The following is a 13,976-nucleotide window of genomic DNA, read 5'->3' on the forward strand; positions in this document are numbered from 1 at the left end:
CTAATCCGGGCCTTGAAATATATCCGAATCAAGTTTGGGCCTGTCCTCAAAATAATTTTTTTTCCTTCTTTAAGCTACTAGAGCCCAAGACGCTAAATATAACCCTAATCTTTTATTCATTCATCCTCTATATATTCCATACGACCGCAATGATACACCAGCTGCTCAATCTCCTATTTCTGTTCTTCCTATATTTCGAAATGATTTTCTATTATCGGTATTTTTCTAAAAAGATTATGTTTTACTTTTTCTTAATTCTATTGATTACTGATTTAAATTTGAATATTGAAAAATAAGTAGTTGAAGAAAAAAGCAGGGATATGTGTGTATCGGCGTTGTGCTTGTGCACTTTGATCGAAAGAAATCTCTGCAAAAAAAATGTGACATGGGGAAGGTGGGCAGTTGTGTTCCATTTTTATCAGTTGGAATTCTTCAACAATCATTTTCCCCACATTTAATTAATTAATTAATCTTTTTCATTAACATCTTTATCTTAATCGGTTTCTATTGAGTTAGATTCTTTTTAATTTAAAAGTATTTATTAAAACAGTTTCCGGTTAATAAGCACCAAAATATTGAAACTTGAATGATTAATGATTTATTAACTTATATTTTAATGGTTTACATATTGAAAAGTATGAGTACATTTAATTGGAAAATATTACAGAGGTCTATGATAACTTACACACTTTACAATTTATCGACATCATCAGAAGGTTAAAGCCTTGTAGCAAATATTTATGTATATAATTTTGCAGAATGGGATATTCTATTCAATTTTTTTCCATCTTATTATAGATAGCAACTTTCAATCTTCCATATTTATTTTTTGTTTTTTAAATAAAATTAATTCAATAAATTTAGAAAAATTAATATAAAATAGACTAACTAAGTAACAACAAAGAAAAAATTAAAGATTTCTAAAAAGATATAGTTTCGTAATATAATTTTTTGTATTGATATATTGATAAAAGTTAAATAAATAAATTCACAAATTAAAAAAAATTTAAAGTTATGAATTTGAGCGACAAGCTATGCGCAAGACAATATGAGGACAGTGTCAAGAGATCAAAGGACAAAGCTTTGTTTTTTTGCTATTGGCATTGGACTGCTCTAATTTAGGGGTGTTATTTGATTCGATTTTTGATTTTTTGAATTATTAAATTTTGTTTTGAAACTGAAATAAACAAAATCCAAAATCATGGAATTCAAATATCAAAACCGAATTTGAATTTGGTTAAACCCAATTTACCTTTGAAAATCAACTAGCTTATAACTAGCGAGTTTCGCGATAAAACATGGTAGATTATTAAATTTGAAAATTTAGTAAAAAGAAGTATGCATGAATGTCTAAAAGTAGGTACAAAGTTAAATTTAATTGATTACCATAATGTATAAGATCTATAACCAACTTATATCTATATCATTACTTGGTTGTGACTTGTGAGTTATCAAGAGGATGTTAGGATCTTATAACAATGTATATTGTTCAGTATTATGATCAATGATGATTTACCTATTTTAATGAAAGGACATGAGAATGAAATTTAATCGCGAAATGTCACATTATATCGAATGATTGAATATATTTCAAGAAAATGAATGAAAAAATGTTTCTAGTCAATACGAACCGCTGTGACCCATGCTACATAATTATCAAATCAAAATTAGAATTAACTGGACTAACTAAAATGAAAACTTATATTTACACTTGTTCTTCTATATTCAGGATGTAGCATTTAAACTTAGAATTAACTTGGACTAACTGAATAGGAAAATTATATTTGCACTTGTGTTCTTCTATATTCAGGATGTAGCCCACCAGTTCTTGTCTGATCCATCAATGTTTCCATGTCCTTGGAAAGTGGCTTAAGGCAGATTAAATTAACACAACCAAGGTACAACTCGAACTTTCAATGGCCCCTAAATAATGCTGATCATCACAGCCACCATCAATATAACCATCAACGTCACCTGCACCGCCAACAACGTGCAACCAAGCAGTCATTAACGTATTGTGCAATTATAAACAAAGCTGAAAATCCTAACAACAGGGTTCTCTGGTTTAGGAGTTATTACGTGATTTTTCGGGTACGAGAGGTTACTTTGATTTGCAGGCCTCGGGTTAAGTGCTACTGGAGTGCCCGGTGTTCATTGTAGTTGTGTGGTTTTTGAGTAGTGGCAATTGCGGCGTTAGATACGTGTCCGGTTTTATATATTTTTAGATTTAGGTTTGGTGGTTATTCGTTTGTATTGTCATTTACATTTTTAATGTGCTCGCTCTCTTTCAATGTTATCGTCCAATTTGTTGGACGATCAGAGCGAGACCTTTCAAATTTTTGTTGTTCGTATGTACCACCGGATCTTTGCTGAAAGAACCCGTTCATATACATTATAAACGATTCACAATAGTTGATTACATCGCGAAGTATTTGACCTCTATATGATACATTTTACAAATATTGCATTCGTTTTTAAAAGACAAACTTTCTTTTCATCTAAAGTTGACGGCATGCATACCATTTCATAATACATCCAACTATAATTGACTTAATAATAATCTTGATGAACTCAATGACTCGAATGCAACGTCTTTCGAAATATGTCATGAATGACACCAAGTAATATCTTTAAAATGAGCTAATGCACAGCGAAAGATTTCTTTAATACCTGGGAATAAACATGCTTTAAAGTGTCAACCAAAAGGTTGGTAAGTTCATTAGTTTACCGTAATCAATCATTTCCATAATTTTAATAGACCACAAGATTTCATTTATATAAACATCCATCTCATATCAGGCATTTCGCAAACTGCATAGAGATAAAAATCATTCATATGGTGAACACCTGGTAACCGACATTAACAAGATGCATATAGAATATCCCCATCATTCCGGGACACCCATCGGACATGATAAACTCGAAGTACTAATGCATTCCAAATTTCAGAATGGGGGTTGTTAGTTCCCGTAGATATACCTTTAGGATTCGCGTCAATTAGGGGCCAGTTTCCTAATTCTTAGGCTACCAAGCTAAAAAGGGGCATATTCGATTCGATAATCCAACCATAGAATGTAGTTTCGATTACTTGTGTCTATTTTGTAAAATATTTATAAAAGCGCATGTATTCTCAGTCCCAAAAATATATATTGCAAAAACATTTAAAAAGGGAGCAAATGAAACTCAAAATACTGTATTTTGTAGTAAAAATACACATGTAGTCATTGAACAAGTGCAAGGTTGGCCTTGGATTCACGAACCTATATTAATTATATATATTTATGTTTGATCAATATCTGTCTAACAATTTAGGTCAAGTCGTAGTGTATCACAATCCTAATACTCGAGACTAAATATGCAAAAGTCAACAAAAGTCATATTGACTAAAATGTCTTCCAAAATTTATACATGATTATTATATAGTTTAAATATAGTCGTTTTATAAATTTAAATATTTTTTAACATATTTTATTAAAGTAAATAATATAGTTCTTTTATTAATAAATAAAATTTTATATTAAAATTTATATAATAAAATTATACTTTTATATATCTTAAATAATAAAATTTATAAAGTTCATTTAATATCATAAAAATAATATGATAGGTATTATTAATATAATTATATTATACGTAGTAAAATATCTTTGTATCACATATTTATTTGTTAAAATAATATTGATAATAATAATAAGTAAAAGTTGTATTATTTTGTAATAATTATTATTATCCTACTAATAAAAATAAAAATAATTATATTTTCTAAAAATGATAAATTGAAAATTTTTATTAATAATAGTACTAAAATGATAATAATAATGATGTTTCATATTAACAATGATATTTTTATTAAAAATAATAATTTTAGTAAAAATGATAGTTTTAATATTAATAATACTTTTAATAACAATAATAGTAAAATAATGAAAACGATATTTTTCCTTTAAATCAATATCTTACAATATCTTAATTTCATCATGATACTCATACTCATTATTTCCTAATCGCTTCGTTTAATAGCTTTTAGTCGTCTTTTATATCGCATTCATATTAATAATAATAATAATAATAGTAATCATAATAATTAGATGTTACTAATATTAGTTTTAATTATAATAATACTAATAATAATAATATTAATGATAATACTAATAACTATTTGAATGATAATAATAATAATAATAATAATAATAATAATAATAATAATAATAATAATAATAATAATAATAATAATAATAATAATAATAATAATACTAATTATAACCTTAACGATAATAACGATAATAATAATAATAAAAATAAAAATAAAAATAATATCTTTTATTAATAACGACAATGATAATAATAATAATAATAATAATAATAATAATAAAAATAATAATAATAATAATAATAATAATAATAATAATAATTAGATTATAACGACGATAATAACGACGATAATAATAATCATTTTTACAAAAATTCAATTGACTATAACTTCTAAACCGTTCATCGAAACCATTCGATATCTAAATGAAAAGTTCTCAATTTTTCGCTAGCTTTCCAACGACATGCATATCATATACCTTATCTTAATAGCATATGTATTTAATTCAAGATTCGACATAACCTATCTAACGACAATAACGAACGTATAAGCATGCATAATCCTATATACTCGAGCACTAGTCAGGGATACACTAATAATATATAAAAGTTAAGTTATGAGGGCTCACGTATCAATATTGAGATTCAATATTGCAGGAAAAGTACGTAGACGCAACGGGGATGATAAACACTAGTTTAACTCACGAGCAATACTCCCGAACCATACCCATAACCTCCATAGCTATAACCCATAATTTTCTTAGCTCTATCCCGCTCGAAAAACAATTTCGAAATCACTCAGACATCACCCCGTCGTAATATTTTATGTATACTAATAATATCTTGAAATAATACGGAGTAAATATATATATATGTAAATCGATTGAGAGAGTTTAGAGAAAAATATTTTCAAGTTTCTATGAAATAATGAAACCTATTGAATTCTATTTATAATTGATTTTTGAATTATTAAAGTGAATTATTAAAGTATGAATTATTAAAGTGAATTATTAAAGTATGAATTATTAAAGTGAATTATTAAAGTTAAAGTAAAGTAAAAATAAAGTAAAGGTAAAGTTTAAGTATAGTAAAATGATAAAACTATGTACGTATAATACGCGTATAAATATATATAATATTAATTTAAATCATTATATATATTTAATAAAATAAAATATAAATATCGTTATCTTTGTCATACTGGTTAAGTAATGAGTTGTCAAAAGTGGTTCTAGATATTTATAAAAGTTATATACGTTTTAATAATAAAGTTCTTTTTAAACTGAAAACGTTTTTGTACGTTTGAAACTAAATCAAATAAATATGATAATTTTGTTTTTCAAAACTAAATATATTTAAGAATCATTTTGTTTAAAGGTTAAAATAATGGAAATCGTTATATCATAAAACGTTTTAAAAAAGTAGAATCATATATATTCATAATAGGTTTCAAGTTTTTAAATTATAATCTGTTGGTGAAGCATGAGATAAAGTCCAAAGGTTAAATAAACATATGAAATCATCTTAATGAAAAATGTCGAGTTACTTAACTTGTCGATATCCAACATCTAAGTTATTTACACTCCACGTTCTTACTTATAAATCACTTTACCATTTTCCGAATGTTGTCAAAAAGAATAGATTTCTTAAATCACAGTGGGCCTCATAACATGGACCCGTAATCATATCACAATGTATCTGATAAATCAATCATTTGATATTATCTTCTAATTCCATCGATAAACATATTGAAACAAATACGTTCGTGTAAAGTATTATACGTTTAATACTTTATTAATATTTTCAAGTTATAATATATATATACATATATATACATATCTATTTATATATAACGGTTCGTGAATCGTCGGAATTTGGTCGAGGTTATAATGAATGCATGAACACAGTTTAAAATTCTTGAAATTTAACTTAACAAACTTTGCTTATCGTGTCGAAATAATATAAAGATAAAGTTTAAATTTAGTTGGAAATTTCCGGGTTGTCACAGTACCTACCCGTTAAAGAAATTTCGTCCCGAAATTTGAATGGGATGGTCATGGCTGACAATAAGTATGTTTTCATGACGTATACGAGTTGGAAATTAGAGTTTTATTATCATCAAGTAATATAGATAAAGCAATTTGATTTTTGTGAAGAGTACGAGTGAAGTTATCACAAAAGAATGAAATGAGTAAATGCACGTTCTTTTTAACCAATGACATAGTCACAGTTGATTTCCGGAATTCAAGAAATTTAGAGAAAATCTTTGTAATAAGATTTGGTTCTTCGGTAATTAAGGAAGTTAGGATCCGCTTTGATTAAATGCGATAATCTGTTTTGATTGCTCTGTCGGATATTTTACTATATATCCACCCCCTTCGTTTCCTTATTTCCACAACTCACACCTTTTATTCTTTCTCCCTCAATTCATACTTTATAGCATTCGCTAATATGTTCCATCCAGTTCTGATTCTTGATATACTCCTAAATTTCATATATGTCATTCTTCTTTTTCATCTCCCGCCGGAAGAATCTATTTACTTCTATTATACTCTTGGTTTTATAGTGTTTTTAGTTCTCCCGTGTCTTTATATTGCTATATGCATCGATATATATGGTTTGAAATTTCTGGGTTGTTGTTGGGTTTTATATCTTCCCTTATACTTCAAAGTCCCTGCTTCTGTCTTCTATAATCATTGTCATCCACAGTTAATACTCCCTCCTATTTGCTGCGATTTATACTCCAATTTCTATTTTGGAGCTTTGTCCTTCCGTTTCTTCTTCTTGCGATTAAGCATCGCTTGTAGTGGTCCAGAATTCGCAGATATAAATTTCGGAATGAACATTGTTAATGTTCTAAGAAGGAAATGGTAATGGCACGGTCTTGATTTGTTAAATTACCAGAATACCCTGGAAAATACCGAATCATCAAGAAATATTTTCTTGATATTTTAGAGGTTAAATAGAATACAAGATTCGTGTAACATGGCACATGATGATGTTATGATCTGTGAATCATCACGTTCCATTTAGAAACTCAGCATGACTTACTGTAATATAATCACGTTGATTAAGTGTCATTATATTATACTAACTCATGCTTCAGTTCCCAACACTACTTCAAAACATTCATACTTTATACTCGAAGGTTTCAGAATTTAGAAACCAAAACAGTTTCCTTTATTATGTGATACAGATAACGCGAGGGGATAAATGATTTCAGATAAGAATGGTTATGAAAATATCTTCAGAAATATGGAGGATATTTATAACGGAAGATACGATGATATCCTAGAATATTTAAGATAAGAGGATGATGAAGAATATTGTCCACAAGGGTTTTAGAGCAAGGAGCAAGGTATTTGTTAAGGATTTCAGCAGATACTGAATCATTTGGATTCTTTGAAGGTAGATTTCGTCCTTGTGATTTGTCCACAGCCTCCTTCATACTTTGCTCAATCCGTTTTCCAGTTCCAAACCTTCTCTTTTTCTGAGCTTTACCAACCCACTATTCTTTATCATCAAACTTTTTACTGTTAAGGTCATTTACAGTTCTTGCTGCTTCATCAGCATTTTTCAAAATTTTGAGAACTAGTTCGCAGTTTAGGGTGTTTTTCAGAAACTTCACATTCGCAGTATGTAAGTCCAGGAGATAGACGTTATATGTATAACTATTGGCGTCGACATGCTGCGAGATTTTAAAATACTGATTTGCTAATTCCCAATGATTCGTATGGCAATTCTCATTACAAGATGCAGATAGGTAAATGATGGGGTTTTGATAATTATAATGATTTTTCGGAAAATTAAAAATCAGTGAAGTTGTTGGTAAGTTTATTGCTAATGTGATGGAACATAAATGGCTCTCCGGTAATGATGGCGAAAGGGCAACGTATATATCAAGGTTATAATAAGGCTGTTTCGACTAAAAAATTCAAAGTTGACTTGCTGGAGCTGTGACAAAACTGACTACTTTGGAGAGGAATTGAAAAGTTATTTTAGCTAATAAATGCCAAAGGGTCTGACACGGATACGTGTCAAACTATGACTTTGGTTTCGAGAGTTTCTCAGGTACATAACTGTGGTTAACATGTGGTTGGATCATCATCTCGATTGTTCATTATTTGAAGTGTCTTCAGGAATTTTGGAGGGTTTGAACACAGATTGAAGTGTTAATATACATATGATGTTCTAGCACAGTTTTGAAGTCAAAGTATAGCTTTGAAAGATGTAAGAATCTAAGAGTGAAGTCTTCTGTTAAATCTTGACTTGGATTTTGATTTGTCAAAATCTGAATATGTAATCAAATTTGAATGAGAATGGTTGTTTTGATTTCTATAAAAGAATGTATATTGTTGTGAAAATAGTGAGTATAGTTGGTGATTGCTGAATCAGATTCGAAGAATGTAACATATTAATTATGAATTTATATATCTCTCGGGTATTACCTTCCCGTTAAAAAAAAATTCACAATTAATATTTTGTACAAAAGAATTTTATTACAGTCTTTACGAAAATATATATGTGTATATTTTCCTTTAGATGTAACATAGATTTAATGAGTTAATATTAAATTAAACTCATCTGATTTATGGTTGAAACTAGAATTGAGTAATCTCTAAAACTTTAGAAATTACATAAGTATTTCTTCAATAATATTATGAATCAATACTTCGTTATTTGTTGATACATGATGCTGGTTTTTGTGAAATTCTTGTGAACTTCGCCAGGTACGAATGATGTTATTTAGAAAGTTTCGAGTACATCGATGATGAAAGTGTAAAATCAAACATATATTTAAATAATACACTTGGTTTATTATGAGTTGAAATTTATTGAATTGAGACAGAAATTGTAGCTAACGATGGTTAAGTTGCGGAAGAAGGACGTACCTCATTGCATATTAGTAATATGAATTAACCGAGTAGTTAAGATTCACACATAATAGCTTAGTATGGAAAGATATATAAAATATACATATAATTTCTTCAGAGGGAGTGATTTAATACTTCATAACTCGTTGATACAATATACACGTTATTGATTCGTAACGATGTCCACAGTGATTCTTGAACTGACGGAGTTTGTGATGTTATAGGTGCTGCTGATTCTGATGACATTGACGGCACTGACTGTGATGGTGATGCTACGGTACTGTTGATGCTGTTGGTAAAATAATTCTAGCTTATAAATCACGCATCATTCTTGTCAGGGTTTCTACTCTTCCTTCTATCATTTCGATTCACTAATCTGATTTATGGTTAGGGCTAGAAAAGATAATCTCTAAGACTTTAGAGATTACATAATCGTCGCGGAGTGTTTCTCCAATGAAGTTATGAATCAACATTTCATTGTTTGTTGTTGTTGGTATTCCTTGGTATCTACAGGGCGTATGATATTGGTGCTCGTGGGATAGATTGTAAAGTTGAGGTTTATGATGCGGTTGTGGTTGGGGGTGGTAATGGTACTATTGGCGTTGATGATGGTAGTACTGGTTATGCTGCTGGTGCTGCTGTTGGTGTTTGTAACCTTTGCACCATATTCTCCAAAGCCACAACCCGAGCGCGAAGCTCGTTGACTTCTTCTATTACACCGGGGTGATTGTCGGTTCGGACGAGCGGATAAATAAAATCTAGAATTTGATGTAGTATATAATCGTGACGAGATACTTTGGAAATGAGAGAGAAAATGGTGTTTCGGACAGGTTCGCCGGTAAGTGCTTCAGGTTCTTCACCAAGAGGGCACTGTGGTGGATGGAAAGGCTCGCCTTCTTCTTGTCTCTAATGATTGAGGAGGCTACGAACCCATACCCAATTCATCCAAAATAGATTATGGCTGATTGGTTGATCCATTCCAGTCACACTGCTTTCGGAGCTTGAGTGGGATTCCATATCGGAATTCGAGGGACTTGAACTAATGACGAATTCCATTTCGTTCGATTGAATAAAGGATTTTTTCGATATGAAATGATTTTCCGGCTATCGGGTGGTATTCTAATTACATAGAATATCTATATATATAGCGCAAAAGATTTCGTAGATTACGGAGGAATTTACGGGATATGTCAGGCAAAGTTTACAGTAACAGATACGCTAAGATATGAATTTTGTCTATACACTATTCATGCAATCAATGCAGTAAGACGTGTCTAGACTAAGAATGATAAGTAGGCAATTTCTGACAAAAATGATAAGCAAAACTTTTGACATGCAGACACGGTCGAAGTCCAGACTCACTAATGCATCCTAACGACTATCAGTTAGACACACTAATGCAGACCCGGTTCGCTAAGACCACCGCTCTGATACCAACTGAAAGGACCCGTTCATATACATTATAAACGATTCACAATAGTTGATTACATCGCGAGGTATTTGACCTCTATATGATACATTTTACAAACATTGCATTCGTTTTTAAAAGACAAACTTTCTTTTCATCTAAAGTTGACGACATGCATACCATTTCATAATACATACAACTATAATTGACTTAATAATAATCTTGATGAACTCAATGACTCGAATGCAACGTCTTTCGAAATATGTCATGAATGACACCAAGTAATATCCTTAAAATGAGCTAATGCATAGCGAAAGATTTCTTTAATACCTGAGAATAAACATGCTTTAAAATGTCAACCAAAAGGTTGGTGAGTTCATTAGTTTATCGTAATCAATCATTTCCATAATTTAAATAGACCACAAGATTTCATTTATATAAACATCCATCTCATATCAGGCATTTCGCAAACTGCATAGAGATAAAAATCATTCATATGGTGAACACCTGGTAACCAACATTAATAAGATGCATATAGAATATCCCCATCATTCCGGGACACCCATCGGACATGATAAACTCGAAGTACTAAAGCATTCCAAATTCCAGAATGGGGGTTGTTAGTTCCCGTAGATCTACCTTTAGGATTCGCGTCAATTAGGGGCCAGTTCCCTAATTCTTAGGCTACCAAGCTAAAAAGGGGCATATTCGATTCGATAATCCAACCATAGAATGTAGTTTCGATTACTTGTGTCTATTTCGTAAAATGTTTATAAAAGCGCATGTATTCTCAGTTCCAAAAATATATATTGCAAAAGCATTTAAAAAGGGAGCAAATGAAACTCAAAATACTGTATTTTGTAGTAAAAATACATATGCCGTCATTGAACAAGTGCAAGGTTGGCTTTGGATTCACGAACCTATATTAATTATATATATTTATGTTTGATCAATATCTGTCTAACAATTTAGGTCAAGTCGTAGTGTTCCACAATCCTAATACTCGAGACTAAATATGCAAAAGTCAACAAAAGTCATATTGACCAAAATGTCTTCCAAAATTTATACATGATTATTATATAGTTTAAATATAGTCGTTTTATATATTTAAATATTTTTAACATATTTTATTAAAGTAAATAATATAGTTCTTTTATTAATAAATAAAATTTTATATTAAAATTTATATAATAAAATTATACTTTTATATATCTTAAATAATAAAATTTATAAAGTTCATTTAATATCATAAAAATAATATGATAGGTATTATTAATGTAATTATATTATACGTAGTAAAATATCTTTGTATCACATATTTATTTGATAAAATAATATTGATAATAATAATAATAATAAGTAAAAGTTGTATTATTTTGTAATAATTATTATTATTCTACTAATAAAAATAACAATAATTATATTTTCTAAAAATGATAAATTGATAATTTTTATTAATAATAGTACTAAAATGATAATAATAATGATGTTTCATATTAACAATGATATTTTTATTAAAAATAATAATTTTAGTAAAAATGATAGTTTTAATATTAATAATACTTTTAATAACAATAATAGTAAAATAATGAAAACGATATTTTTCCTTTAAATCAATATCTTACAATATCTTAATTTCATCATGATACTCATACTCATTATTTCCTTATCGCTTCATTTAATAGCTTTTAGTCGTCTTTTATATCGCGTTCATATTAATAATAATAATAATAGTAATCATAATAATTAGATGTTACTAATATTAGTTTTAATTATAATAATACTAATAATAATAATATTAATGATAATACTAATAACTATTTGAATGATGATGATGATAATAATAATAATAATAATAATAATAATAATAATAATAATAATAATAATAATAATACTAATTATAACCTTAACGATAATAACGATAATAATAATAATAAAAATAACAATAATATCTTTTATTAATAACGACAATGATAATAATAATAATAATAATAATAATAATAACAATAATAATAATAATAATAATAATAATAATAATAATAATAATAATAATAATAATAATAATAATAATAATAATTAGATTATAACGACGATAATAACGACGATAATAATAATCATTTTTACAAAAATTCAATTGACTATAACTTCTAAACCGTTCATTGAAACCATTCGATATCTAATGAAAAGTTCTCAATTTTTCGCTAGCTTTTCAACGACATGCATATCATATACCTTATCTTAATAGCATATGTATTTAATTAAAGATTCGACATAACCTATCTAACAACAATAACGAACGTATAAGCATGCATAATCCTATATACGCGAGCACTAGTCAGGGATACACTAATAATATATAAAAGTTAAGTTCTGAGGGCTCACGTATCAATATTGAGATTCAATATTGCAGGAAAAGTACGTAGACACAACGGGGATGATAAACACTAGATTGACTCACGAGCAATACTCCCGAACCATACCCATAACCTCCATAGCTATAACCCATAATTTCTTTAGCTTTATCCCGCTCGAAAAACAATTTCGAAATCACTCAGACTTCACTCCATCGTAATATTTTATGTATACTAATAATATCTTGTCGATATCCAACATCTAAGTTATTTACACTCCACGTTCTTACTTATAAATCACTTTACCATTTTTTGAATGTTGTCAAAAAGAATAAATTTCTTAAATCACAATGGACCTTATAACATGGACCCGTAATCATATCACAATGTATCTGATAAATCAATCATTTGATATTATCTTTTAATTCCATCGATAAACATATTGAAACAAATACGTTCGTGTAAAGTATTATACGTTTAATACTTTATTAATATTCTCAAGTTATAATATATATATATATATATATATATATATATATATATATATATATATATATATATATATATATATATATATATATATATACATATCTATTTATATATAACGGTTCGTGAATCGTCGGAATTTGGTCGAGGTTATAATGAATGCATGAACACAGTTTAAAATTCTTGAGATTTAACTTAACAAACTTTGCTTATCGTGTCGGAATAATTTAAAGATAAAGTTTAAATTTGGTTGGAAATTTCCGGGTTGTCACATTTACTATCTTTATATATATATATATATATATATATATATATATATATATATATATATATATATATATATATATATATATATATATATATATATATATATATATTAATATTTTCGCCTTAAAAAAACTACATAATTTTCATCAACATGGTGTACGTAAATAAATAAAGTAATATAGTTAAATATATTAATCCAACGGGTGATATTGAAAGTTGGTTTTTGATCTAATGATCACTTATCTTGAAAATGATTAGGAAAAAAAGGACTTTGTTTATATATATTATAGAATATAGATAGATATAATATAGATTTTTTACTTTTTTCCTGCTAAATGAACAAACATTATCGTTTTATCATACTAAACTAATATACATATATACAAATTTTTTAAATGCAATAAACTTATAAAATATCATAATCATAATACAATACATACATACTATATTATATTAAGAAAATAAATAAATTTAATAACTTACATGTATAAGTAAGAATGT

The 13,976-nt window shown here is 28.1% G+C and overlaps 1 non-coding gene across 1 annotated transcript; it reads left to right on the forward strand.

Moving 5' to 3' along the window:
• Nucleotides 1-309: 309 nt before the first annotated feature.
• On the forward strand, nucleotides 310-456 carry LOC139895423 (small nucleolar RNA snoR135). Its single transcript, XR_011775875.1, has one exon. It is a non-coding gene; the product is annotated as a small nucleolar RNA snoR135 (small nucleolar RNA).
• Nucleotides 457-13,976: the final 13,520 nt, after the last annotated feature.

The sequence above is a fragment of the Rutidosis leptorrhynchoides genome, chromosome 2, assembly GCF_046630445.1.
Source record: "Rutidosis leptorrhynchoides isolate AG116_Rl617_1_P2 chromosome 2, CSIRO_AGI_Rlap_v1, whole genome shotgun sequence".
Lineage (NCBI taxonomy): Eukaryota > Viridiplantae > Streptophyta > Magnoliopsida > Asterales > Asteraceae > Rutidosis > Rutidosis leptorrhynchoides.